This window comes from Marmota marmota, unplaced genomic scaffold (genome assembly GCF_001458135.2).
Source record: "Marmota marmota marmota unplaced genomic scaffold, marMar, whole genome shotgun sequence".
Lineage (NCBI taxonomy): Eukaryota > Metazoa > Chordata > Mammalia > Rodentia > Sciuridae > Marmota > Marmota marmota.
Window position 1 is genome coordinate 4,951,783 of NW_026000222.1, and position 23,160 is coordinate 4,974,942.

A 23,160-nucleotide genomic window follows, 5' to 3' on the forward strand; every position below is an offset into this window, starting at 1 on the left:
GAATGCTGGCTAGGACTTAGAGTACTGGGAGAGTGAGCTGTTACCAAAGGCAGCCAGTTGCCACTAGTTATCTGGGTGACCTTTTCAGCTCTGAGGCTCAGTCCCCTGTTAAAAGAGGAGTAAAAATAAAAATGCAATGCCTAGTTCATTGGGTTGTTGGGAGGACTGAGTGAGTTAATATATGTTACATTAATGTATAAAACAAGAAAAAATAGACTGTGGAGGAGGTGAGCTTCTGCAGGCTTCTTCTAAACTGCTTTGGCTTCCTCTGCGGCACACAGCAACAGATGATGTCACTGCTCTGCTGGGCCCCCACCCCAATGGTCTCCATCACTCACCCTCGCTGTGGCCTAAATCTGGCTCCCTGACCTCATCTCCTGCTCTTGGCCCATCTGCTGTGGTCGCCTGGCTATTTCCTGCTCTGGGACTTTACAAGTGCCTTGGGCTCTTCTTGGCGTATTCGTATGCCACAGGTTCAGGCGGGGCTCTCCAGAGCACTTCCCTGGCCTGCACCCCTTCTCCAGCAGCGTCCTTGGCCGCTTTCTACCCTCACAGGGCCTTTTGTTCTCCCTGAAGCACTTACCTCCAGTGGGCTTCCACCGATTTCCCTGCTGAAGCTCAGCTCTGTGGGGGCAGGGCTTGGGTGCCCCCCTGTTTTCCTGCTGCTTAGAACTGAACCTGGCACACAGTGGCACTCGGCAAGCAGCTCAACAAGTGAATGGGTGTTGACAAGTGAACTCCTGATACAGTGGGAAAGGAGGGGGATTTTCTCAGGCATCCTTTGGAGCCCTCCTCCAATCCCTAAGGCTCACCTTGTACCACGAATCAGAGAATGTCTGGGACCAGGGGCTCCAAGGCTCATTACCTAGTGGCTCTGGGCCTCAGCCACTTCACTTGTGATGGGCACAGTCACCCCATCTACCTCAGTGCTCTTGAGAGGAGCAATACAAGGAAAGCACCTAGCACCTGGCCAGGCACACGATCCTTGCAGGCTTCCTGCATTTAATCCAAGAGGAGTCTGAGAGCTTCCTCTCAACCCTCCATACACCCATCCTGAGCGTGAAGAGCTCTTTCAAGCCTGTACTTCCTTTTTTAACAACACCATGCACATCCTTACCCACAGCCCCTTCCCCTGAGGATGTCTGCCCCCAAATAAAGGTTGTCAAACATTTTAAATGTTATTAAATTGTCCAGTAAATGGGAATGCCCAAAGCAGAGAGCCAGTCAATCAGGATTATTCCAGAGCTTCAAAAAGACAGAAGAAAACCATTATTAGGTTTAAGAATATTGTGTTCCTCTCCCACACAGCCTTTATCTAAATCTTCATTTAATTGGCAGCCTTCAGCACTGTCAGAATTGCATTCTGAGAACCAGGAGAAGTTTTCAAACATTCACGCAATGTTACATGCTTGGCTCAAAACCACTCAAGGGAAAAGAATGATCCTTTCTGCAAGGGATTTGGGGAAGCCACATCATTGACACCACAAGGACTGGCAAACTGACCACTGCACAGACCAAGCCGAACACACCATCCTGAGGTTAAGGCAGAGTCACACCTGCTGTCTCCCCAGACTCTACAGGTGGCACTCAGAGGGTAAGACTGGCCCCTTCTCTCCCAGTCTCCTCAGAACCTCCCCCGCTGCCTGGTGTGTGTTATGGGTGGGGACAGATGTTCCTGAAGTGACTGATGAGGATCTTTGTCGTTCTATGCAATAAAGGGATTCAGCTCTCACATATCTCTGTTGCAGTAGTCCCAACCAGAGCCTAGCTGGAACAAGACTTCAGATCTCGCCCTGTCCCTCCCTCCAGCCGTTTATTGAGTCTTCTCAGCTCGTGGTGCCCTGTGATCTCCACAGTTTCCATCCCATGCTCTTGCCACACAGTGCTCAGTGCCTTGAATGTGGCCCTCAGCCCTCTTCTCTGGGAGAATTGTGAAGGGCTCTTCATATCTCTCATCCGGGGCCCTGCTGCAGGCTCAGATAGGGATGCTATGCTCTTTAGAAGTCCCTGGAGGCTCCCGCCATCTTTAGGGCAAAGTCTGAACCCTCAGCCTGACACCCCTGGCCTCTTCCTCCATGAAGCAGTGCAGCCTCCTGCCCTCTGCTCCCCCCACACACACCCTGCACCCTGGTCTCCAGCAAGATGGGCCACTAAGTTCTCCCAAGCACCCACTGCCAGCCCCACCCCCACACACCACACCTTCCTTCCCCGCTGCTGGCTTTTTGCAGACACATCTGGCCGTATTTTTCTGACTGCTTAATTCCTCTGGATCCTCTTCAGTCCTACTCAAACATCAGCTCCCCAGAAAGCCTTCCTCAGTCTCCCTCCGTGCCCTCTCCCTAAGCAGGGCCCATCTCTCCTGAGCTCCCAGAGTGCCTGAGGCCAAGCACGCTGTAATTCCCATTTTACCAAAGCCCAAGTGTGAACTCAGTGTTCTGCAGGAGGTGCCACTAACCAGCCCTGAGATCAGGAAAAATCCATTCTCAGCCCTGCAAGGAGCCCTGTCCGAGACCTTCTTCCTGAGCACTCGGGAAAACTGGTCTCTGTCAATGCTGGACTGCAAAATGGTTTTGCAAGGAGGTTACCACCCCAAGCACATTCACAAGCTATACAACATTGGCTACCTTGCCGGCTTTTCCTTCCAAATTTCATGATCCCGGTGTCAGGGACTACATTCTGGTCACTTTTTTATCCCTGGTTTCATGGAACTGGCTGTGAATGAATGAATAAGTTAATGAATGAGAAGGATGAAGAACGTATAGCCTCAACCTATACAACGGTGTTTAATTTCTCCTGCTTAATACTGTGCTAAACGGGCTTCTCTGATTTGGAGCATGGAATAATTCTGGGATTCCCATTAGAACTCACAAAAGACCAGATGTCCTCTAGAGATTGTCAGAGGAAGGAGGAAAAAAAAAAAAAAAACTTCAAAGGTCACCTGTTTTAATCAGAAAAACCAGAATTCTAGGTAAAGCAGGCCAGTTAAATGGGTTTGACAGCCAACCTCAGTAGCTTCCAGCATCTTCCTGAGTTGGTTCATTTTCCAAGATCTGTGATTTTTAAATTAGGAGAAGGATCAAAGGTCAACCTCACCTCCTGGAGCACAAGCTAACTAGGGGCTGTAATCACATCACAAAGAGAACTTCAAAGCCTGTGTGCAGTGACGGCAGCCACCTATCTATCTTCCAACCAGATGAATGGCTCTCTGAGGCTATCAATCAGGAGGAAGACGTGGAAAGAGCAGCTGATCTTTATTTAACCAAGCTCTTCTCATCTCGTCATGAACAAAAGCCCAGGCACAGCCCTGGTCCAGGTGAGAAGAGGCCTGGAAACTGCCGGAGGCCTGCTATTTTCCTGTCACTCTCAAGAGCTCAGGTCATCGGTGACAGCCCACAATGACAGACCGGCAATGCTTCTTCAATGCACAAAACTCTCTAGGGAAATGGAGACCCAACTCTGTGGCTTGTCACCCGCCTCCCACAGCCAATGGACCCCCTTGGAAAGTGCTAGCGCCTCGGTATGTCCTAAGCACAGTGCTCTGGGGACCGCGACAGGCCAAGGAAGGAAGGAAGAGCAGGCTGGTCCAGCAAGTCCTGCCGCTGAAACTGCTGGCCTTAAAGAACATGAAAGGCCCCAAATTGTTCTTCTGACAGGAAGGAGCTGGTCCTTCCTGAATGCTCTGCCAAGTCTGAACTTCCAGCCTGCTCCTCCCGGGACGGAGCCAGCCAGCCGCACACTTCTGACAGCCTGTCCAACTTCCAATACCAATCGCCCGTCCTACATCCCAAGGCCCAAGACTAGAATCTCCTCTTCTGCCCTTACTAGAAACTGCAGCCTAGTTTCTCCTGTTGAGAGCACTGCCGTGGAGAAAGGCTGAGAGCAAAGGAGATCCACCTGGAGGGGAGGGGGGAAGGTGGCACCCCGAGCTCTACTCCTTAGTGCTACCTGTGTGGCTTTGTTCCCAAGGCTGACTCTCTCGGAGCCTCAGTGTCCTCATCCTGATGAGGTTACTACAGGGTTGAGACAATGTGCAGTGCACTCCTTTCCCAAGACCGACCAGAGGGATTTCATGAATGTGCGTACACCACCAATGTACGCTCCCAGTACAATCACAACAGCATGGTCAGGAGGCCCAGGCTGGGATCCTGGTCCTGTCAACCATTCCCTGAAGAAGACAGTTCCCTGGGGCTCAGTTTGCTTCACTGTAGAATGCTTTCCCTGAGGGTTGAGGGAAGATCAGTGAAAACTGTGAACATGAGCCAGCTCCATAAGCTGTGAGCTCCCTGGCTACCCTGGCTACATGTCCTGCACTTGAATTAGATACTCTGTGTGTAAGTACCTAGCTGAGTGCCTGACACACAGATGGTGCTCAATAAATGTTGGTGTTTTTAAACTTAATTATTAGAATGAAGACTTAAATGAAGACTTAGTAGAGCACGAAGGATAATGGCTGCTCTTAGCTGACCATCAAATAAAATTAAAGTCCTATCTCTGGGGAGACAGCTCATCCTGCCAGTGGCTCCCCAGGGCTCCTTCGGTCCTCGGGGAAAGGTGCCTAATGAGGGTGCTCTTGACAACTCCCCTGCCCTCCCCACAGAACCATGCTACAGGTAAAGACCAGCTACTAGATAAGACTCATTGGCACAGAAAGAGAAAAGCCTTTCTCACCCAGAAAAGCACACCCCAATTTCATCTGTCTTTCCTGTTTCATTTTTTTAACTTTCCAAATCCAATCACTCATGATCCTGCAACTGTGGGCCTCCAAAGAGTCTGAGCTAGGTCTTCTGCAGACCTGAGCCTCCGGGGGCACTGCCTGGTGCAACAGATGCATTTTTACACCATGCACAGTCAATCCCGAGTGTGCTCCAGTTTCAAGAGAAGGCCTCCTTGGCAGATAACACAACCAGGAAGGCAAAGAGTGGCAGGGAGCTGTGCGTGAAGGCAGCTTTCTGGGAGTCAGGGCTAGAGAGTCAGGGAGATTTGGGAGCAGGAGCTGACCAGAGAAAGGTGTAAGTTGGACCTCTCCATCCCAACAGCAGGACATTTTGGGACCCAGCTAATCTGGAGCCAAAATGGCCACAGTAGGGGTTGCACTCAGAAAGGCTAAGTGGCTGGGTTAATAAGGCTTTCAGGATTCCTCATGCCGAGTCTGAACCGCACAGGCTTCTGCAAGCATCAATTATAAGAGCATAAAACTTTCCAGAATGCAGAAAGGGCACGGAGTTCGCGGCACTTGCTGGGATCGGATGGATCTTCATCTGCCCCCTCTGTGTCTTCCGCTCCTTCCCAGCCTTGCTCTCCAGCCCCTCTCCACTGCCTGGTAAGCACCTTACAACTGGGCGTTAATGAACAGCCTCTGTTTATTAATGCTTTTGTCGAAAAGAAAAAAAAGAAATGTGAGGCCCAACATTCCTCGTTTATTACAAATCGCAAAAAGGTTAATTTCCAGTTAACAAAGCTCCACACAGGGCCTTACACAAAATCTGTTTTCTCTCAAAAGAGGCCACTTTCTGGGGCGGGTAGCTGGGGGCTCCAGGTGTACTTTCTTTAAGTGACTGGGCCTCAGTTTCATTACCAAGAGCTTGGGCTGCTTCCTAGGAAATGGCACTGATTGGGACAACTAAGGCCACAGGAGCTCTGCTCACTTGGGAGCTCGGGTGTGTCAGCACCCTGCTCAGCATGCTAGCGTGCTCTGGTTCATCCTGAGAGCCCCATAAGTTGGGGTTATACTGTCTTCCATTTGCAGAAGAGGGGTCTGAGGCCAAGAGAGTGTAGCTCTGCTGGCAGTCACTGGGCCACGGAGCTGTCAGACCCAGGCTGCTGGTGTCATCACTCTTAACCATTAATTGATTTGCTTTTCCTTTCCCTGTTTCTTCCTGCCCTCCTCTCACTTCCTCTCACACCCTCCTTCCTATTGGGGCATCTGTTGCTTAGGCTCATACTTGTGATTAAGCTTATATGTGCCAGGGTCTGACCAGTCATTTCAGGTACCCCCCAACACAGTGTCCTAGTCCCTCAGGCTTCCCAATGCCATTTAAGCCCCCATCTCACTAGTTGACGTGAGTGGGCTTCTCAAAAAGGACCAATGGCCACTCTTTCTTCCTGCTGAATCTGGAGCTTTTCCTAGTTTCTTTCCTTAATTATCGCCTAAGAGTATCTGCCTTTTCTTCCTGAAATTCCTTCCATTCTACTGGACACTGTAATAGCCTGGGTTCTTTCACCTTATGTAGTCACTCATCCATCCTCCCATCATCCATCCGTCTATCTTCCCATTCATCCACCCATTTATCCATCCATTGATCTTTCTTCCTGTTCCTCCTCCAATCCACTCATCCGTCCACCTATCCATGCACCCATACACCCACCCTCCACCTATCCATGCACCCATCCACCCTGCCATTCTTCAACGCCCCTGGCCACCTACTCACCGATCCATCTAGTTCCTTCAACAATGATCTAAACTCAGACCCTCTGTGACCTTAGACAAGTGTCTTTACTTCTCTAATATTCTATCATCTCTCTTATAAAAGAAAATTAAAAGCATTGTAGAGAAGATTATTGTTAGGTTCAAGATGTAAAGAAACTTGACTCAAAGCTATGTTTAATATATATATATATTTTCCATTGCTAATTTTCTCCCACTCAGCCTTAAAATCTTGAAATTATTTCTGGAATTTTGCTCTTTCTTCCCCATCATCCTACTTATCACCAAACACCTAAAATCAGTCTTTCCCACCATACTCCCTATGGCCTTTATATGCTTTCAAGCTGGACCTGTGGCTTTAGGTCAGTCCCATTCTGACCCGTCTTGTACACTGTAGTCAATATCAGAAGGCATAAAACTGGAATGCCCTGTGGGCCAGTAAATCTACGTCTGAGACGCGTCAACTTTCAGAAACATCCTTTTCCATTCTATGATCCCCTCCCCAGAACCCCACTGGATGTCCACAGCCTATTTTGGGGAAGCTTTTCTTCCTTTGCTTTTTCAATTTCTTAATATTTTTCCTTATAAACAAAATACAAGCCTATCAATGGAGGTTTGTAAATAGAGGAGAAAAATCTCTCAGAGAACAACAAAACTGCAGTTAGAATTTTGATGAATTTCCTCTCAGACCCCATGCCTCTGTGCCACATACAGAGGCTCCTTTGCTTAGGAGGAACCGTGCTGCGTGTTGGGTCTCTGTCCAGTGTGCATTGCTCCCTGCCACGGTGTGGTCAGGTCGTCATCTTCACACACATCTTCTCCGGTGGCCACGGAACAGTGCCCTGAGCTGCGTAACCAGCTCTCATTTGCTAGACGGAGCAAGGCCCGTGGCGCCCACACAATAGATGCTGACCATTAGCACTATTTCCAGTTTGAGCTATCGCATGCGATTCATGGAGTATTGTACATCTTTCCTGTTCTTAGCTCTGTTTCTTTAACTTCTCAGATGGGGATCACTGGTTCGAAGGACACTGTAGTCTCTATGCCTTTTGACCCTGGTACAGCAGGTCCTGCTGGCTTCCCTTCCATCTCCAAGGCCACTTCTCTTCTGGCCTTTCCACAGAGGACAGCTCAATTTCCAACTGCTAGACTCTATACCTCTGTGCCCAGCACTTTCTCTGAGTCCAGAGCCCATCATTGCCAAAATCAACCCACTCAGGGTGGCCTTCAAATGATGCCCACCCAGATTTGTGGCATAAATTCTGAAGCTCACATGTCCCCGGTGTCTGGGGGTGATTCTGAGGTGGCTGGCTCCCAAGGGTCCTAGGGGGGGAATTAGGCTCCAGGCATCCATAGTAGTAACTGGCTAAATAATAGACACTTTGTGTGGCTCTCCCCTTCCTGCCTCACTTGGCCACTCCCTGCGGTTTCCCCTGGATGGCTTCCCAAATGAATTCATGGCACTTAACTCCTCCTCTCAGAATCTGCTTTCATGGGAGCTCAAACTGAGACTGTGACACTTACAGACCAGGTGCCAGCAAGTATCATCTGTTAAATCCTGTCTGTTCACCTCCTCATCTACATAGAAATAACCAACTCCCATTCTCAGAGGTATGATTGCTTACTTGGCCAGGTGTTTACAGGGTCATTTAAAATCCTCATAACGTCCTGATGATATCAAAGTAGGTATCACTGCCATCATTTCAAAGATCTGGTCATTGAGGCACAGGGAGATTAAGCAACTTGTCCAAAGCCACACAGCCCTACAATGACAGAGCTGGGATCCAAACTGTAATTCTGCCTTCCTGCAATGTCCTAGGCTCTTAATGGCCATGATGTACTGCCAGACACTGCCCTGCAGCAATAGTAAGATCCTTTGGCTAAAATAACACTGATACTATTAATAACTGACAATCCAATTTCACACTGCATTCACACTCACTGTCACCCAGATCAACCTCCTCATTTTACCCTGAATATGCTATGTGTATTTATACATCAAACTTGGACTTGTGCTTCCCTCAAGCTTGTAACACTGACCCTTCTTTATCTGGGTAAATTGTATCTCTCCTTCCATAGACTTGACTCCCTACTGTGTTCCTCTTCCTCTGCCCAAACAAGTAACTTTCATAGCTAAATTTTCCTCTCACCCATCTGTGCATGGGGACAGTAAAGGCCACCTCACAGGGTTGAGCAAGAGCAACACACTTCATAGAAGTGTTGCACAGCACACACTTCATAGAAGACAGGTAAAAAGTGGCATCTGTTTACCGTGGCCTTGACCCATCACCTCTCCTCTTACTACCTCTTATACCTCGACTGCATTTCATTTCTTTGCCCCAACATTTTACAGACCTTTTCTAGTAAGGAAGCACTAGTACATTAGAAGCCATGGGTCCAAAGCATCAGAAGTATTATCCAAATCTTTCAATAAAGCACAAATGATTGGTGGTGCATCCTTTGAATATGGTTCAGGGATAAAAGCCACCTGAAGATGTCTAGGAACAGGTCCTTAGTTCATTTCATAATTTGCTTTCAATTATATATCTGAGATTTCATGAAATTAACTGGTTAATTTTTTCTACTACAGATGCAAATAATTTTTTCTAGTGGAAAATACCCCAAAGGTTTAGGCATGTTGCACATTAACCAGTTTTTAATCTAACTCAAAAGTCTCATCCTAACATTTATTTGTTAAATTGTTTATAATTATCCTAGCTTCTTAACGGTTTTTGAAATTGTCATAACATCTTAGTAGTTTCCTCATAAATAAAAGAGTTAAAGTTTACATTTATCTGAGAACATAAGTTATCATTTTGAAAAAGTATACATGAATAGCTGTGTGTCCTGTCAATTACTATCCTGAGACATACTTCATGCATGTTTCCTTACCCTTGGGGTTTGGGAAGAGTCTTTGAATGCAACCTTGGGGAGCTCCTCTTTGAAACTCAAATGTGCATTGAAACTTCAATGTGCAATGAAGGGACATTCATTTATTGAAACTCCACCTCGTCTGGTTCACTTCTCTGGGCAACTCCAGAGTTTCCCAAGATGTCTAATTATACAACCAATGTTTTCTGGAACTCTGATTAACCTCCCATGGAAGTAGCATCTCTTCAGAACACACTACAAAATGGTGTATTGGAGAAATGATGAGACAGAGCAGAATCGGACAACTGTGTGACTTTGCAACATGCTCTGTCATCACCTAAGAGGGCTATAAGAACTAGGGAAGGGGGCTAGGGATGTGGCTCAAGCGGTAGCATGCTCGCCTGGCATGCGTGTGGCCCGGGTTCGATCCTCAGCACCACATACAAACGGAGATGTTGTGTCCACCGAAAACTAAAAAATAAATTAAAAAAAAAAAAAAAAAAGAACTAGGGAAGCCCAGCAAACTCCTGTCACTAGACACCAGGAGAACAGGTCTCAGCCAGAGCCACCCAGAGGCTCTGATGCCTTAGGTCCAGGACAGTCAGTTCCCAGCTTCTGCCCCAGCGCCAGCCCCAACTTCAGCTGCTCCCTGTGCTGCAGACTCAGGAAGGCAATGACAGTTCCTAGCATGGCCTTTATAAAGCCCCATCTCCATGGCCACAAACACAAACACTGTCGTGTGCCTGGTCAGTGGGGGAACCCTGGCTGTCCTTTCCTGTTACAGTGTACATGCATAATGGCTTTGTCACTCTGCATATAAACAAAAAAGAAAATGAAAATAATCAATCCACCAGTGAAGGCAGAGAGGAGTAAATTCCATTTTTAGGGGGCTTGGGAATCAAAGGAACTCTGCTGGGCAGGTGTGTTGAGGGTGGGGTCCTGGGTTTAGAGAGCCCAAAGTGCCAGAGATCAAGAGCCAGATCCTCTCCCAGCCTTAGAGCTAGGTCACCTTCTCATTGCTATTCTGTCAGCTCTTCCACTGTACCAGCCAAGGGGTGCCAGACACTCAGGTGATTGGGGGTAAACCCCAAATCATCCAGAATCTGCTATCAACTTAAACACAATGACTTACACACAATTAAGTTTGTTCTCTCTCTCTTTCCTTCCCTCTCTTCTGGGACACTTACTACTTTTAAGTCCTCCAGTAACACACTCCTTTCTCATACAAACTCTGCATTTTCTACCAGCACCCTGCACCAGAGATGCTCCCCCAGATGGGAACAATCACCAGTGAGGAAAAGGTGGCTTTTTTTTATTTAATTTTTTTTTTATTTTTATTTATTTAGTTTTGGCACTGAGTATTGAACCCTGGGTGCTCTACCAGCCCTTTTTATTTTTTACTTCAAGGTAGGGTCTCACTAAAGTGCTGAGGCTGGCTTTGAACTTGTGATCCTCCTGTCTCAGCCTCCTGAGTCGGTGGGATTATAGGTATGCACTACAGCACCCAGTTTACAGATAGTTCTTAATCCAGTTTACAAATCAGCAAAAGTGAAAAGAAGTGAAAAGCTCAGCCTTGGTTTCAAGTTAGAAGCTTAGACAACACAAGCTCTAGACCACACAGGTTGCTTTTAATGGGCAAAACAAGCAGGAGAGCCGGTTGGCCAGCAAGAGCAGGATTCGGCCCCAGAGAGCCTGGGTTAAGTAGTGGTCCTGCTCCTTCAAGCCCCAAATTTCTCAGTATCTTTCTGCCCCAGTTTTCTGATCTGTATTTGGTGGGTAGGGCCCTGTTATGGAGCAGCAGTGCTAAGGGAAGTGAAGAAGAGCCACTCGGCTCCTGGTGAGCACCTGTAGGTGTATGTGCTCAGGGATGGAGCGTGCAGAAGTCCTGAGCCTTGACTGCCTGAGACTGCCCTGCCTGGGTTGTTGTTTGTTTGTTTGTTTTGTTTACTAGCACCTTTATGGAGATATAATTAGCATAATATGAAGTCCACCCTATTAAAATACACAATTTTGTAGCTTTTGGTATATTCCTAGAACTGTGTGATCATCCTCACTATCGAATTCTAGAATGTTTTCATCCTCCCCAAAGATACCACATAACCATTAACAGCTACCCCCCCACTGTTTTCACCCCTGCATCAACCCCAGGTAGCTATTAGTCTGCTTTCTGCCTCTACGGCTTTGCCTGTGCCATGGAATCATACAACACGTGCCCTTTTGTATCTGGAATCACCTGAGTTTTCAATCTAAGCCCCAAAGCTTCAAAGCTGTGTGATCTATATCCGGTCTTCTAGAGTTTCTCCATTTGTGAAACAAAATTAGAATCAGCAGATACCCCCCAGAATCCTTATGGGTACTAGGCGTGCCAATTAATACATCAGAGTATTGGGATAGGAACTCACTCCTGGGCAGCACCACACAGACACCAGCCACCATTACTATACTGGAAATACTATGTTGCAGTTCCCTGTCCTAAAGCATCTGACCCATAGTGGGAATCCAAAAAGAAGTAGAACACAATAGACGAAATAGGAAATAGCTCTCGCTCTCCTTAGTGCACAGCCTGGCAGGGAATGAACGGTTAGGAGCCCAGCACAAATGAGTACAATGAAGTTTTATCATATGCACATTTAACTAATGTAAATCCAGTTCTGCCACCAAAAAAAAGAGAAGGAAAAAGAACAATGTAAATACTGCAATTAAGAGCTGTAAAATTATATCTTGCATATATTCTTTATTATACAGTGTGCATTGCTACATGCATTAAACATTTTTCCATATTGATTACAGCAGAGGGTTGCATACACAAAACCACGCATATCACACTTTAATGGGCAACTTAAAAGATTTCAAGGTTAATGACAACTGTATGCCTTAAACCCTGACTTTATAACCCAACCTTTGAGTAAAATTCAACTCTATTGTGTGTCAACAATAACAATTCAGAATTATTCCAGATGAATTAAATCAACAACAACAATTCAGAATTATTCTAGGAGAATTTAACTAAGCATCCAGAAGCGCACTGGATTGGGCACGAGGCTGCATTGGCTCCAGTTGGCCAACACCCATTTGCCAAGCAACATTCCGATCTTCCTCAAGATCAGAATCTCATTGTAAAAATTAGCTGCGTGGGGTGATCATAAGGAGTCAGTGTATGGCTAAATGGGAGAGGGAAAATCATCAAGAGGATATCATCCCCACCCTTCAATCAACAGGCAGGATAGGCCAGGGCTGGGGCCCTCCTAACCTGACACAGCACGTCTCCCTGTCCATGTTTGTTATTGTCTGTTTCCTGGCTGGAAGCATGCCAGGGCAGCTGCTGGGTCCATGTTGCTCCCTTCTGTATTCCCAGTATCCAGAAGGGTGTCTAGCACCCAGTGGGCTCAGTCATGTCTGTCGATGAAAGGCGGAAGGAGTGAATGAGGGGAACTACTCGAACATTCCACTTTTCTCCCATATGCTGACCCCAAAATACCCACAGTGCATTCCTCTGATCTTGACTTATTTGTTAATTATTAAAAAGTAGTGGGATATAGCCCATGTCAGAGATGAAGCCCTAAGGTGGCATTCCAGGGCTTTGTCATAGTGGAACCATCTAGTAGGAAAGAGAACATCTGCAGGCAGGTGCTTGACCCAAACTGGAAGGTTTAAAAACCCGGTACCACCACAACCCTTTCTGTTATCATTGGCTCTGCTGAGGACCTTTCTAACACACGTAACAGTGGCCAACCGTGTCTCACCCCTGCCCAGGGCATATCCTGGCAGTCTAAGCACACTCTGTGCCTCTCCATTTCTCTGATCAGTGACCCTCCAAAGCCATGTTTCTCTCCATGACAGCAAAGGAAACCTAGGGGAGCCAATGGTGGCAGGGGTCGCCCCCGAGCAACAGAAGATAGGAACTGGTTATACAGACCCGAGCCACTGTCCTGCAGAGGGACTGTTCTGAAATGGGTTTGGTGCCGTTCTTTCGTGGGCCCCAGTGACAGTGGGCCTCAGGACGGTAGCCAGCCCAATGACACATTCTTTATTGACTTATTGGCTTCCCTTTTTTCTGTCTCACTCTCCACTCGCTCACTTTCAGTCTTAGGGACCATCTTCAAGTTAGCCCCCAGTGCTCAAGCTTTTCTCCAACACTGCCTGTGGGAACACGACCCAAGGTGCAGGGCCTGACCCAAATACCTTTGGGGATCAAGAAAACCTTAAGAATTACAGGCCAGTTAAGTACTCCAAAAGCTAAATTATGACATAGTTTAGAGCTGGTCTCAAAACTATTTTCTCTAGTTAACTACCAACATACTTTGCTTGAAGTGAATACAAACAATCCAGTGATAGGTGACCACAAAGTAATAACAATGCTCGTGGCAACAAAGGCCAGAGATGATGTCCAGTCTCCTCTCCTGGCCTCTGCCCTATCCTTCCTTATCCTATTTGTCCAGCTGGTGAGGTGGCCAATGGTTTAGATCAGGGCTCAGCAAACTAGTATAAGGGCCAAATCCAGCTCCAGCTACTTTTTTAAATAAAGTGTTACTGGAACCGAGCATGACCCATTTACTTATATATGTCTGTGGTGGCAAGAGTGGCAATATATTTATCATACAGCTCTTTGCAAAACGATGACCAACCCCTGGTTTAAATCACAGGATTTCCAAGAGAAAAATTACAACAACAGAAAATAGAGAATGGGCAAAGGTTGACCAACACCACTTCATAATTAAGGACAAAAATGTTCTCTATTTATTGTCAGCTTCATTTCACAAATGGTAGGGCATTTCCTAAGATGTAGGAAGGCCATTGTATCAAAACAAACATCCCAAGGCAGGGTGATGGGCACGCTCCGGACAACATTCTATCTCATTTGAAAGTTGTCTCATAGCACTGTCACTGCAAAAAAAAAAAAAAAAAATCGTATTTACTTCTTGTTTCTGCCTTTCCCTGTTAGAATGTAGGCTCCATGAGGGCCATCAGGAAACTACTGCTGCCTTCCTGGGGTAGTTACTGCTTTTGTGCAGAATAGTTGTTCAATGAATGCCTTAGCTGAATATGGAATGAACAGAGCTGGTGCACAGATGTGATCATCCTGAGAGGTACAAAGGCAAGGCCACCACGGGAGGACCTGGCACATGGGACCATGGGGAGTGGGCACAAGGAGAGTGCCCGCCATGGGAATGGACTCCACAAGGGTGGAGAAAGTTCTGCAGCTCTGTGGCCAGCATGTGCCACGGTGCTGGGTGAAGTCAGTGCACAGTGTCTGCAGGTGAACAGCTGCCCTGACTAAAGGCACTTAAATTAAAATATATATATAAATTTCAAGTTAGATTCAGTTCTGTTGCAATGCACCATAGATGCGTGTGTCTCAATATGGTCACAGGCTGTACATTCCTCTCTTCTTATGGACCAGGAAAGCAGTCAGATCCTACAAACAGCAGAATGCAGGAAGCACTGGCCTAGATGTCAAGCTCCTCCACACCCTGGGGAGAGCACTACCCAGCATCTGGGCACTGTGCTGGGCAGGTGACTGCAGGAATTGCCTGTGGGTTTGTAGCTGCAGAAGAGCTACGCCCACTCTGGGTCCTGGCCCACTGCAGCCACTCTTACCTGAGATAGCTGTTCTTGCTAGGGACAACACCCAGTGTGGGTGGGTTGTTTTGACCCTGGTCACAAGCAGACTCCAAGACAAAGAACACAAAGACCCTGGGCTAATGCATTTCTGAAGGCTGCAACCATTTACCCAGGCAGAAGGCCAGGGCCCAGGTCCTCCTTTAGAGATCGGGAACTTGGGGCCGGGGACATGGCTCAGTGGTAGAAGGCTTGCCTGGCCTGCACAAGGCCCTAGGATTCATCCGTGGCACCACACACACACAAAAAAGATTGAGAGCCCAGAAACTCAAAAACTGAGGCTATCCCAAGCTGCCACATTGACTTCAAGAGAATTGTTAGGTAAGTAGGGAGGGGCAGGCATGGACAGGTAGCATCCACACACTGCCAAAATGTAGAGGCAAATGGACAGCACTGCCGCAGTCCGGCTGCAGCAAAATAACCGGGGGGTGATGAACAACTTGTGTACGTTGATACAGCAGGAGAGGGAGCCATTTACTGCAGGACAGGAGCAGTATTTATACATTCCACACAGTTTATCTAATTAGCATAAACTAGATACATCAGTCAACCAATAAGGAATCTCCACACTTAATGGCTCGCTTTTGTTACTTCTCAAACCACTCCCTCTGGCATTTTGCCAGGCACCATCCAGACTTGTTTACAAACTCTAACATTCCCCTGGCAAAATGCCAGGTGTTATTTTGACTTGTTTACAGACTCTAACACAGCACTGGGTTCAAACCCTGGTCCCAGTCCTCATGGCTGAGTGACCTTGGACAAATGACTCAGACACTCACAACTTCTTATCACCTACAAAATTGAGTTAAGGATAGTGACCCCTTAGCTGTAGTGAGGATTTGAGATGATGCATGTAACTGTTACCTAGCAGCCGCAGTGAATCCTAGTTACTGGGGTCTTTTAAATAATAAGTTCTTAAGGCCATAGTATATACACGTGTACTTGCATGCACCCACACAGAGTGCCCTAATAAAGTCCCTAGAACCAGCCACTGGGCAGATACATCCAGAAGATAAGACCTCACCAGATCTAATGATTTGCTGAGGCACGAAGTCTCCAGCACAGCAATCTTTGGGGACCTACCCATATGGGAACTTCCCAAGAGAACAAACTTCTTTTTTAATGTCTGTGCACGTTCAAACACAAAGTCATCTTGTCTCTTGAGTTAGTCAGATCCTAAAGGCAGGGCCTGAGGACAACTTCAGACTCTCAATTTCCTTGGAGCACAGTGTTGTGAAGTTAACACAACCAACGTGTCTTCGGCCCCTAGCAGATGTCAGTCGCTGACTTTTACTCAATCCTCACCAACTCCTGCCCTCCCCTTCTTACTTGTTTAAGCACAGGAGGGAACAGCGGTCACTTATGGGAGGCCACACTGCATGCAAATGGCTGGGCTGGGAATCAAGCTCACTTCTCAAGGCTGGAGTCTCCCAGCTCTGCCAAGCAGCCCCGGCCCAACTCCTCTGCATCCCAGCAGAGCCCGACTCTGCCGCACTCACTCCTGGCCAAGGGCAGGGCTGTTGGATTCGTCCATGGATTCCCACAGAGCACCATTCTTGGTGCCTGGTGGGTATTCAAAATTAGGGAAAGAGAGATGGAGAGAAGGGAGTGAGGCTTCACCAGCCCCTCCCTTCCATCTAGTTCAGCAACTACTATTTGCTATTGTAACAATTACTGAATTTATAATTATTTCAACTATTTATTTCCTTGCTTCTTACCAGACTGTGAGCACCAGGGTAGCAGGGATCATGTCCACTGTGTTATCTCTGCGTCCCCTAAGGGCCTCTGTGAGGGTTGAGTGAAGGACTGAGACATCGGGGACAATCTGTCCACACCCATGCCGCGGTTCACATCCCCGACCACACTTGCTCCTTCTGTGATCTGAGGCCAGTTCCTTTAGCTCCCCAGCTTCTTCACCTGCTGAAAGGAGACCACAGTACCCATCTCCCCGAGTCTAAAATAGCTGGTGGAGAGCCTGAAATATGGTACTCAGTAAATCACTTCCTGGAGGAAATAGGGAGAAAAGAAGAGTAACAGCACAGGAGAGCAGGATAGACAAGTTCAGAATCTGTGGGACCATGGAACACAATGACACTATTAAGTAACTGCAAAATATGCACAATACCCATGAAGGCAACTAAGTAGCACCCTCTGTTTTCACACATGAAACTTCACTCAGTGGCTGAGTTTTCATGGGGGCCCACGGCATAGCCGTGGAATCCTGAGAGAGAACCCATTTCCCTGAAGGTGATCATGACCTTGGTCACCTGTGAGCATAAACCCAGCATACTAGGTCTCCCTGCACCTTAACCCCTTTATCCATCTGAACCTCAAGATAAGCTGGTCCATTTTGCAGATGAGATCACTAAAGCTGCTCTGCTGGAGGTCACAGTGTGGGTGAGAGGCAGGCTGGAAAGAGGGACCAACCATTCGTGGTGTGAAGCAGCCAGTTAGTACCAATTTGCAAGAGTACATTGTTAAAATGTTAGGAAATTTTTAGGTTAGTAGGTTTAAATTGCCCCCAGCAGGAGCATTTACACCATAGAAATTGGCAAACACTATGAGTCATGTGGTTGTGTCTTGGTTTGGGTTTGGTGTGGTTTTGTTTTCTAGAGAGAGAGCTGGTTGTTGAACATTTGCCAGCACACCTCTGCCTGGCACCCAGTTCAATATTCTGCTACCAGGCTCAGAAGTGTACATGTCAGCAACACTGTCCCCAACACCCTGAGAAGAAGGCTTGTTAGCATTCACAAAGTGATTGCAGAAAGCAGTGGATCATTATTTGCTTCATGTAAGAAATATTTCCAGTGCTGCTGATTGAATGTTCAAGAAACGATTAAAAGGCTTGGCAATGTTTTTCTCAAATATATTTTGCATGAAAAGTCTCTGAGATTGGTTAATTACAGAGGCTGTGCATAGGTCAGTCTGGGCAAGGGCATTTTCAGGTCCCCAGAGTACCCATCTGGATGCAGGCGTAAACTGGTTCTGTTGACTACAGGCCTCTCCCAGGAGCCTGGCGAACACTCTCACAGGCCCTCAGCCCATGTCAAACACCTGGGCTGCTTACTTGGGTAAGTGGCTCCAGCCTCCTTCCAAGTGGAAGAGCCAGATTCAAGCATCCTGAGGGCCTCCTCACCATCCCCTCCCATCTCCAAACCAGCTACGCTCCAGCCCTGGCAGGGGCTCCACTAAACATCTCCCATGGCCTGGGCAGGATGCTTCCGCCCAGCTGCACCGTCACTGCAGAGTCTAGGCTCCCCTAGACTCCAGCTAAGGCCTAGGCTGGCTCCTCCCTTCTATTGATACTCTTATTCCAACCCATTGGCTGCATTGTAACCTGGGTGACCTTTTCAAAGTGGAAATTGGATCATGTCACTCTACACCCTCCCCCTGTGGCCTTCAATGGGTGTCCATCACTCTGGGACAACACCAAAGTCCTTGCAGTGGCCAACAGGGACCTAGCACCTCAGGCCACCCCTCACACGATTCCCTGGGTTGAGCTGCACAGAGGCCTCACCCAGCCTGTGCTTCTGCCTGGAGGGTCCCTCCCCCATCCCCCCACCCTGGATTGGGCCCCTGTCTGTACATCCCGTCACTGTGTCAGGGAAGTATCTGGGTCCTTCGTCTGGATCTGATGCCTTTCCTATGTTCACTCATTTGCTCACATAAGCTCAGTGCCCATCATTTGCCAGGCACTGTTCTGGGCCCTGGGGATACAGAAGTGAACAATTTAGACAACATGCCACACAGAGCGTATGTTCAGTGGGGGGGAAAGACAAAGAGCAGACAAGCCTGACACGCAGAATGCACGGCCTCGCACCAGCATTTCCTGCCTCCGCAGCGGTTGTCTTGGTTTTAAATTATTCATTAATTGAGATTGATCCCCCTGCCAGGCTGAGCCCCAAGAGAGGAGAGACTGAGTCTGCCTTATCAGCAGCTGGACCCTGAACATACTGATGGTACCTGGAATATAGTAGGTCCTCCATAAATATCATCGAGATTCATTGAAGCCATATGGTCTGAATTTCTCTGAAGTCAAGTTGCTTGTGTGCTGGGGCCAGGAAGGCACAATCCCCAAGGGCTGAACCCCTCACCCACCCCTTTGATAAAGCTTCCTATAGCCTGTTTGACTGTAATTTTGAGTTAGACCAGGGGCCAGCTAAGTTTTTCTGTAAAGGTCCAGATATAAATATTTTAAGCTTTGGGGGCCAGACAGTCTCACTGTGTTGTTAGGCACAAAGCAGCCATAACAATTACATAAACGAATGGGTGTGGCTCGGATCCAGTGGGACTATTTATAAAAACAGGCTGCAGGCAGGGACCAGCCCCAGGCCATGACTTTCAGCCTCTGCATTAGATGACCCCAGGTGTCCCACAGCTATGGCAGTGAAGGCTGAACCTTTTGGCCTATCTCAGATACTGGTTCTGGGCTGGGGTCCAGCAACTTCCTGCAGACCCCTGCATCCACCCACGGAGGGACAGGGAGATTGTCACAGAAACTCAAGCTTCAGGCGTTTGTAGCCATCTTCTCCTTCCAGCAGCATACAGCATGGAGAAGCAGTTCCCTCCCACCTCGGAGGCAAGAGACACTGGCCTACAGGCCCCTCGAGGCAGAGATGAAGGCTGCCACATTCCCCTGAAGGTCCCCAGGCTCCTGCAGAGGCTGAGCTCATTTCCGGGCCCTGCCCAGGCATGTGGCAGGCTGCTGTCAGCTGAGCAGCTGCCACCCTCCACCCCAGCCCGTCCTGCGTCAGCCTGGAGACACAGGGTCTTTGTGCCTCTGCAGCAGATCAGGGGACACTCCTTGGTGTCTTTGAAATGAGACATAACGTGTCAAAACGTGCCTGTTGCTAATGTTAATTTTCAAGAATTTGACTTCTGTAGGCAACTAGTAGCAGAATAACAATCACCTTTTTCTGGATGTGCATGCAGATCCATTTGCCCTGATCTTTGGGGCCTGTAGCGTGGAAAACAAGTGTTATCTGGGGCTCACCTGCTGGAATGGATGAGGCAGACAGATTAGTCCAGTGTTTATGAAGCCAAAGAGCATTAATTGCAGCATTAAGGCTGTCAGTGGAACCGCAGCATGTGTTAACTTAACAACAGATACGAAAACATCACAGGAACACACTGGAGGTGACAGCACCCTGTGCATAAGAGTGCTAGGTGACAAAGCTATGATGAAACATCCTCCTGCAGTGACAAATGCTGTGTATTAGCTCAGTCCTACCACGGCCCCTGCAAGGCTAAGCAGACTAAGTTCCTGTGAAGTTCTGATTAAGCCCATCATGTGGCAAGCCACACTCTTGCAATGACAATGCCAGGGTGTCACCATGCCCCACGGGTAGCTTACACTCTTGGTAAAACACTATACAGTGGGCAGGAGGGCCTCTATATCACATCATCCCGAGGTCCCTCCACTGCTGGCAACCCTCTAATGCCCCAGGGCTTGCACTGACCCCAAGCTGCAGAGTGTCGCTTGTCCATGGGTAACTATTGCATGAGAAGCAATGGCCTGGTGCTATTAGTCCCAGGGAGAGGGCAGTCTCTTGGCTGTGCTCTTCCAAAGCACACATCAATGTAGTTCAATCACAGGAACTGGAAGGAGTCCAGCCCCTTCCTTTACAAAGAGTCTATCACTGAGAATTTAACTGCATCCATTCGATCAAGCCTCATCATTTATGAAAGTAGAGGTCCAAACTCAAATGGCAATAGGTTCAAGTGGGCAAATTCAGTGAGTACAGTGGGCCAGGGTCCTTGGGAGTGGTGGGAACTGTGACAAAATACAGAGGCATGTCCCGCCTAAAGGGGGCAGTTCCAGCCCCGTAAGGCCCTGTGGTATCGCAGCCCTAGGGCTGCCTGACCTCCTGACTGGTTAAGAAGTGCGAGAGATCTGGAGTATTTTGTTTTGTCTTGCTTTGTTCTATTGTATAATTTTCTAGTTTTCAAGCAAGATACCTCCAGGGACTAAAATTGACCTGTGACCACTACTTTGCAACCTCTGCCCAGAAGTCAGAGTTGCAGAGTTGAGATAGATTTGCAGCAAGCAGAGACTGGAGGCCCCTCTGCTAAGCCAAAGGGTGGCCACACTCACAGTCCTGCTGGGTTGGCACTTCAGGTTGGAAGTGGGTCTCCTCCTCTCCAGCTCTCCCTTAGGTGCTTCCTCTGCAGAGGGAGAGAGGTGACCTCCTTCCCTAACCCTAGGATATGGCCACCATTGAGTGCCTACTGAAGGTGCAAGGAAACCTATGTTCAGCCAGTCACTGTGACTATGGAGGAGACAGGCCACTGGGAATTGTATTGGCAGTGTCCCTCGGGAGGCCAGATCCTTGCAGGCGTGTGGACACCTTGCTGACAGCTAAATGGAAACAAGGCCCACACCACTGGTCACTTGATTCGATTCTGTCTAACTGATTATTGTAATTGGATGACAGACAGGTATTTCCTGGCGCCCTGGCTCAGGACTCCCTCTCCTGGGTAGTAACCGACTGGGGAAGATTGTCTCCTTCACAGGGAGAGCTGTGCCTGCCTCTGTGCTGCCCAAGGAATAAAACCAGATCCAACCAAAGCCAAATGCCAGGAAATCTCAGAACTTCCTCACATTTCACACTGCATTGTCTACAAAGGTCTTTGAAATCTCCCAGTTCTAATGCTCTAAGGAGCTGCAGCGTTGAAGGGTCAATAGAACAGAACCAACCATCCTAGGGAAAAGGAAAGAAAGAAGGGAAGGCGCCCAGGGGAAAATGACAGGACTTCTCGTCTGGGGGAGTTTATGGCAAATAATCTGGAAAAAGGAGAATAGTTTTGTTTTGATGGAGCTGCTACTGTGAAGTTCTTTAAAATATAAGCTGTAGATTCACAATTTTGAAATGCTGTGGATGGAGCCCTCTTCTGGAGAAAATTTTCAACAGGTATTAAAACAAAATCAAAACACGCGTGCACGCACACACACACACACACACACACACACACACGTGCGCGCACTGAAATTCTTTGGGCTATTTAGATGATATGACTTTCACACAGGTGTGAATTGAATCCATAGTTTGTTTTTTTCTTATCTCTCACAAAATACAAATTATCTGAACTCCCCCAAACAACTGTACTTTGGGGAGGAAAGAAAAGAAGAATATCTTCAAGAACCTAGCCATGCTTTCACCTATGGAGAGAACTTCCGGTTGAGGGTCAATTTACACATCCACATGCTGATACTTTCCGATGATGCAGTTACTGGGCACGTTGGTGTGCTGACGACTTCACTGTGACACGCAGAATATCGTTATACAAGGAAATCGATTTTACTTAAGGGAAAACCCAGGGGCTAAAGATAGGAAGAGGCAGAAGGGAGGGGCAGAGTAAGGGAGATCAGCTAGGAGAACTCCGAGGCTTCCAGCACAGACTGAAGAATTCCACAAATCCAAATCTCATATTAGCCCTGCAGTTTATTGAATCTCTTTTGGGGGACTTGCTTTAAAAAAAAAAATGTTCAGACATGTGAACTCTGCCACTCTGATTCCTTTGGCCACTCGCATCTCCGTTTCCCCAGTGCTTTTGAAATCTTCAAAGCTGCCGCGTGCTGAAGGCAGAGGATGGGCAGTAGGCGCTCTCTCCAACTCCCAGTCCTGTTACCCCACCAGGAAGCTTCTGCACACCAACACCACTCTCGAAACACAACCCGTGAAGATGCGGAGTCTCACTTAAAATCCTGAAAATCAACATTCTGACTCCAAGAGAAACTCCCCACTTTAACTCAAATCTCAGAATTCCATGGAATGTTTTTTAGTCACTCCGCAGTGACTGCTCTCCAAACCTGAACCACTCCCTAAAATCCTAATTCTTGGGGGATTACTCATGCATTGTTAGGACTTTGAGTTACTTGTAAGTGCTACCCGATGGGGGCCAGAGGAACTGTATTTTACAGTGGAATTTCTAGCTCATGCCTCTTAATTTGTTTCACATTCATTATTGGAGCGAGATTCCAGAGGCCACTTCTGGGATGGACTTTCCCAAAACACCCCAGGGAAGAGGTGACTGTTTTCCAACTTTGCCAGCTTCCAGCCATTGTTGCTTCCAGCTCCTCAATCCCTGCCCAGCACCAAAACCTTCAGCCCAGCCAATAAGCCTTCAGAGACCATCGGTGGAAAAACACACGGGCCTGCCCGAGCACCACCAGGGCAGAGTGACTAATTTACTTTATTACATTGTTTTCCCCTTTCTTCTGTTTTCTCTTTGCCTCGGGAAAGTTT

At 47.7% G+C, this 23,160-nt stretch overlaps 1 protein-coding gene and 1 long non-coding RNA gene across 3 annotated transcripts in view; both read right to left on the bottom strand.

Moving 5' to 3' along the window:
* The window catches only part of LOC125613066, a 44,327-nt gene extending 28,905 nt beyond the window's left edge, over positions 1–15,422 (bottom strand). The window contains exon 1 of the long non-coding RNA XR_007343564.1: positions 1,781–15,422. This is a non-coding gene — a long non-coding RNA (uncharacterized LOC125613066). The remainder of the gene's footprint in view (positions 1–1,780) is intronic.
* Cdh13 (cadherin 13) overlaps positions 1–23,160 on the bottom strand; it is a 1,261,125-nt gene that overhangs the window by 853,537 nt on the left and 384,428 nt on the right. The gene's annotated exons all lie outside the window — the stretch shown is intronic.